General features: G+C 41.9%; 1 long non-coding RNA gene across 1 annotated transcript in view; it reads left to right on the top strand.

Moving 5' to 3' along the window:
- The window catches only part of LOC108239156, a 45,084-nt gene that overhangs the window by 12,097 nt on the left and 26,415 nt on the right, over positions 1 to 6,572 (top strand). Inside the window, exon 2 of the long non-coding RNA XR_001808705.3 lies at positions 5,139 to 5,215. This is a non-coding gene — a long non-coding RNA (uncharacterized LOC108239156). The remainder of the gene's footprint in view (positions 1 to 5,138; positions 5,216 to 6,572) is intronic.

Consider the following 6,572-nt stretch of genomic DNA (forward strand, 5'->3'; position numbering starts at 1 on the left):
GGGGGGGGCAGATTAGACCATACCGAACACGTTGGGCGAGACTTTTTTCTGAGGTCCGGTCGACGTGACACGGAAATAAATTGGCAAGTTCAGCGGGAAACAAGTGGCTCCATGGCGTAAATGTGACTTTGTATTTTGCAGGTAAAAGCTCAAACAACAACACTAAAGCCTCATCTGCAACGCTTCTAATCATTGAAAGAATGGAAATGTGTTGTCTGCATTTGCGTTCGGGTCAAATAAACCCGAAGTTACAGGGGCTTCTCTACCTCTCTCTCTCTAATGAGGGCTTCTGGAGGGTTAAAACTCCATTTAAAGTGTATCTGTGCAGATCCAGAGGTGTGCAATACTGCAAAACTTGGTATCGATCTGATACCAAACAAATAAGGACCGGTGTCGCCGATACTTATAATAATTAAAGGGGATGCGTCGTCATATTGCTAAATCTGAATGAAGTTTTACTTGCCGCTGTATTGTTTTTGGGTTGGAAACACAACAACGAAGCCTGACTGAGCCCGGCTGGGAGTCAGACCTTTTAAAAAAGAAACCTGCGAATCCAGCAACAGCCTTAACTCGTAACGCGGCAGCTGAGATTAGCTCTTTTTAGGACTGCTTTCTCTGCCTGTAAATGGCTTGGTGCTACATGAACTAGCCCTGCGTGAGTATAGAACGAAACAAGCAGGTGTGACGAGCCCGACGTGGTGGGGTTAAATATTTGAAGAAATACAGAAAGACGTACAACAAATTTGAATCGTTTTTCGTGCGATGGAGCAACTTCGTCCTGATCCTGTCACCATTAACTTTTGCTCAAGTGTTCAGTAACGGAGAGAAAACTACAATCTTTAACCAAGTTAACGACCCTCTTTCTCCGTATTTCGATATGTTGCCGACGTGGACATTACAGGGACCTAGCCGCGCGTGTTGGGCTTTTCATAGTTTTTGTTATAATTGTTTGGACATAAAATATTATATATAAACACAGAAAATAATCCAAGCAGTGTAGAGGTGGCCTAATACCTACAGTCTAGAGGTGTCAAACCCAGTGACGCAAGAGGGCCAAAATTAAAAATTTGGTAGCCAAGGGCCAATCCCAATCAATATTTATTAAAAATTACATAAATTAACCTTGGTTTTAGATGTATTATGTCAAATCATTCATATAGAAATATCATATACCTTTTCCCAGTTACAGATTATACAGAATTTAGAGCAAACATACTTTGATGAACACAGACAAATAGATCAAACTTCAAAAAGCTCATCATTAGCTGTCATTTCTTATCCCTCACTCAGCTTTTAAAGGAATTTTTTAACATTAAAACAGATTTTTAAAAAAGCCATCAACAAAAACCTGATCATACAGAAATTAAAACTATATATTGTTGGCTTCTAAGTCACTGTCAAGAGAAAACTTCACTAATTAGGCTCAGTTTTGTTAAGCAAAATAAGAATCAAGAATCAGAGACTCGATCTGTCCCAGACTAGAGGGCCCGACCTAATGAAATTGACACGTGTGGTCTAGAGGAAGACCCGTTATTTACGATAATAAGTGAGTCATACAGTTAGTGTTTCCAGGGCTGAATGAGTATTGTGTCTCCAGACTTTATTCTCCTTTCCGGTTTCTAAGACATTAATTTGAATTAAAAATGCTTTTTGGGCTTTTATATGTATTATATATTGAAAATGGACATAGTTTTGGAGGGTGATGTATGCAACTTGTCAGTCACAAGATAGCCCATCCCTAAACCATCTGCTGCTTTTTCTGTTTTACTCTGAACGGGAACATCATTTTACAAAATGAACATCATGTTGTGTTAAAGAAACCGTAAATCCCGTGATTAAGAACATAAACCCATTACATCCCATTATTTCAGAGGTGTCGCTCCCCTTTAACCATCTGTTGAGGAACAGTTTGTCTTATAGGTTTTCAGTAAATGTTAGTATTTAGACATTAAAAAAAAAAATCTGACTGATCTGCCAATTTTAGTTTGGAATTGTGAAAAAGAAAATGTGTGAGAACCTTTATGGATGCCCAGCCAGCAGCTGCAGCTGTCCTGAGAAAAGTCCCGGTCTTAAAAACCAGTCAAAAATGACCAGACATTATAGACAGAAAAACTACTTTGAAGGAAAATGGATGGGAAACCGTCTGGAGCTGGCAAGCGTCACATGACTCTGAAACGTAACCTCAAACATCTTTTTAAGACAAGTATTGTTGAAATAAGGAACACCGACTAAATAACAACCTTAAAAAGGCTGAAACAAAAGGAAACAAATACCGTACCTTGCTTTGTAATTAATGCTAATCAGCAGTCTTGATATCCGTCATGCAAGTTTCCCCACGATTAGGACTCTATCTGGCCAAATGAAATAAAAACTTTAAGTGCGACTTTAACTGTCACTGTAACATAAGAATCTTCAAAATATTATTTTCCTGGAAAATGACTCTAAAAATAAATAAATAAATATACAATAGGTTTTTGGAATTTTTGTGCTTTTTCTCAAATTTCATTTAAAAACATAAAACTAGTGAGAATTATGTTATACAAATAATTGATGGCATTACATAGTAATACATTATAAACAATTTACAATTGGTACGACTAAATTTGTAGACTTAGGTTATGTTCATACTGCAGGTCTTAATGGTCAATTCCGATTTTTTTAGCTCAAATCAGATTTTTTGCGTGGTCGTTCACGTTTAATTTTCAATGTGACCTCCATCAGACTCCAGTGTGAACAGCCTCCAGTTGATGCTGAAGCTGCTGTCCAGGCGGAGCCAACTGTACGTCCAGACGGTAAAAGACAAAATAAGACGGAGAAGAAAAAGAGCCCAAATGGTAACGATGACCCTCTTCGTTGGAGCTGTGGCTGCTGCCTCTGACCAGAGGCATGAGTGGATGGAGAGTCAGAGCCAAGAGTGGGGGGACTCTGACGTGAGGGACCTCCGTCCTTTCATCCGACAGAAAAGTTGGATTAAATGCGACACGAGCGTTCACACTGAGGTCGCTTTGAAAAACTTTGGATATGTATCCGATTCAGGACCACAAACTAAAACGACCTGAGTCAGATATGAAACATTCCAATTTATCATGTTCACATTGCTCTTAAAAAAATCGGAAATGGGTTGCATTTGCCTGCAGATTTATGCCGATTCACTTTTATATCTTTATCATTATCACTACCTATAAGTCCAATACACAATCAGCAACAACTACTTATGGACAAATAGATAAGAACTTAACTGTGCAGGGGCTAAGGGAATGTGCTGCAGGTGTTTACAACTAGGTGTGAATTATAACCAGTAACCTCTTTTTGTTTATGTTTAGGCAAGATGACACCGAGTGATATAAATAAGTTCTATACATAGAAATGCAACTTCCTGCTGTCGTAGCTTCTCTATTCTGATAAAGATGAGTAAAGTAAGTATCACACTGGGCTGTGACTGTTGGAGACTGGTTGGTGGCTCAAAATTGTGAAAACACAGGCAACCTTTCTTTGCGGTCTTACTGAATTCTGACTATTTGCGACCAAGCAACCAGCAAGTGGTGTTTACGTGGCCAATTTTTGAAAACCACAGCGCTCGCCTTGTAAAACTGTATTGTAGGTTGGCCACATTATTTCGTTGGCTCTTTTATAACTACCTTGGTCCCCGCTCCCATATTTATGACTTAGTCTAGTGGAGTACGTTTTTTGTTTGTGTGTTTGTTTTTTTATCTGTGACCATGGTTTTTAGACTTGGACATTCAGGCGTCAAAATACAGCTCTTGCGCTATAGAATTTATAAACTAAATTGAGAGGAGTTTGCAATGCCCGCGATAACTCTGTGTCTATTTTGAGATTAACCTTTCAAATGTGAGAAGGCTGCACGCCTCTGTGGCTCACACAAGGAAGCTGAGACGCAAACGTTTCGAAACATTTTGGAGATTCCTTCACAAATGTTGTTCACAAACTAGTCTCCAACAGTCACGGCCCAATGATATAGTACCCTAAAATAGGATTTCAATGGTTGGAAAGTTATCATACTGGAAATACATTCACAACAAGGGTCCAGGGTGTACAGTACGAAACGGAAAAGAAAGAGAAGGTAAAGAACGTAGATAGACGAATGAATACTGGAAATACACAAAATAAAAATTGGAAAATCTTGTAAATCATGCAAAGGAATATTATATTTGAAATAGAGCTGATATTTTCCAATATTTTGGAATGAAAACCTGTAGTAGCAGCAAATTACCAATCTCTACAGGCACTTTCGTTGTGTGATTTCTGAATGGACTGATGCAACGTTGACCCTCATGGAAAAAAAAACGTTTTTCAGATCCTATGAACATGATAAAATGGGCTCCAAATTGACAGGAACCGTGCAAAACGAGTTTCATTTGTCACGTGGAAATCCCGTGTTGTCGTAATTTTTCCGTTGAAGTCATCCCGCTGCAGTGATGCCTCTGAGCCACCAAGCGAGGAAGTAACCCAACCGTAACGGTCAACGTGTGTAAAGGCAAGCTGGCTTTGTGGCTCCATGATGTGACGCAGCGCTGACGTACGGTCTGTGCAAACCACCCGGCCGTGAGATTTCAAAGCCTAAATAAACACATTTATTACAGCAACTTCGTTTCTGGTTAAAAAAATGTGGTTAACCACAAAGAGAATCACTAAGCTGAGTTAATCTGTCGTGCTTTGAAAATGAAACGAGGGAAGGTTAGGGTTATATACCGCATAGCAGTCCACGCCTCTTTTGGTTCCGCTGAACTCGCTCCATTTCTGAATGTTCACATCCATGCGGGGCGAGGCCGGCGTGGTTTGTGGTTTCCGTGGAACTGTTTTGTGAAAGTCCAAATCCAAATCTTAAACTTGAGCCACATCCATAATTAATATATCCTAATGGTTACCACACCCTGACATATCAGTTTCACTTTGCCAAAAAAAAAAAAAAAGGATCTGAAAATGAACCTTCAAATGAGAAGAAAACTGCAGAATCGTTATTAATCATTATAATTTTTTTTATTCCAAGCATGTTCTTGTGGCACAACAATAAAAACACAAGTTTCTGAAAAGAACTTACTCTGTTCAGGAAATTGACTTTTTTAATTTATATTTTATTCGATTTTTAAAATTTTTTGTTTGTTTGTTTGTTTTTTCAGGGTGACCATTGCGCTCTATCAGCCGCCATGATGATCGAGTGTCGCCGCCGCCAACGCAGACTCCCGACTGGCTTCAGGTGAACACGACACACACAAAAAAAAAAAAACCATAAACTTTTTAAAGCCTTGTAGTAAAGGAGGCTCAGAGAGGACAGAAATGGGAGGTGGTGGGGGGAGGACAGGCTGGCTGCGTCAGAGTCGGTGCTTCATCTTTTAGTGATGAGTGTGCAGGAAGAGGACGTGGAAGGAGGATGGCGCAGGAAGACAGAGAGAGCGTTTAGTTCTGATAGATATTGATAGAGATAGTAATGAATGTGTTGAGGGGCTCGGCACCCCTAAAGCGCCGCAGTGGTAATGCAGGGTGACAGTGTATTTGTACTAATAAGCCCTTAAAAGTGGTGATAAAATACTCCACTCCCCTACTGGAGCCCCTGATGGATGTGCTGGGAGTAATTAAACTCCATTAGGCCGCCGGTCCACTTACCGCACGTCTCTCTGTGTCTTCAAAAAAAAAAAAAAAAACGCAGCTCCCTTTAGGGATCCGGGGCTGGCGGATCGAGGTGCGAGGCCAAGCGCCTAGCCAGCGTCTGTGTGCGACGAAGGCCTCTGTCTGCGTGTGTGTGTGTGTGTGTAGAAAAGCCCGGGTTTCTTTAGAAAAGCCTGCAGCGCAACACATTTCAACACGAGCTCCTTACTCCAGTGAATTCCCAAAAGGTTGGGAGTGTGCAGTAGGTGCAGTGTCATCCAACACGTTGCTGTTTGGCTATTGACAGGGAAGCGCTCTGTGCTGCGTCGCACTCGTTTTTATATATTTATATATATATATTTATACCACAGGAGATGTTTTGACTCAACATTGAGCCAGGGGAGAAGCCTGCGGCAAGACCACCGTACCAGGCTCTCCGGGAATAACGGCGGTCCTACGACTACTGTCATCTTTTCCTGGGGGCGCTCCACCATGTGCGCACGCACACACACACAGACCGAAGCACAGTAAACTAAGCGGTTGCGGTGCGCGTCGGCGTTCCGTGACCTCTGCTCGTCTCGCGGTAAAACGATAGCGCCAGCAAATAAAACGGGGGGAAGGAGGGCTGGTTAACCGCACGAGCGGACGCGCGCGTTCGGATCCAGGACTCCCTTCCATCACTGTTCCGCCGCACGCCGCGCGCTGTGCTTTTAATGACCCTCCTGGGATCCCGTACCTGATGGGCCAGCTCCGAGCCAGCGTGTCCAGGTGCTCCGGCATAAGCATTTCATTAAAAATTCACGCCGACGTTTTGCGGCAAAGTCCTCAAGACAGTCGGCGGGCAAAGGGAGTGGAATAAAACACACGCGCGCGCGCACACACACACACACACACACACAATGTCTGGCATGGGTCCAAATCAAGTTGTATGTGAGCTGCTCCTTCCTCATCTTCTTGTCTGTCTTGTC

The sequence above is a fragment of the Kryptolebias marmoratus genome, linkage group LG22, assembly GCF_001649575.2.
Source record: "Kryptolebias marmoratus isolate JLee-2015 linkage group LG22, ASM164957v2, whole genome shotgun sequence".
In the NCBI taxonomy this organism is placed as follows: domain Eukaryota; kingdom Metazoa; phylum Chordata; class Actinopteri; order Cyprinodontiformes; family Rivulidae; genus Kryptolebias; species Kryptolebias marmoratus.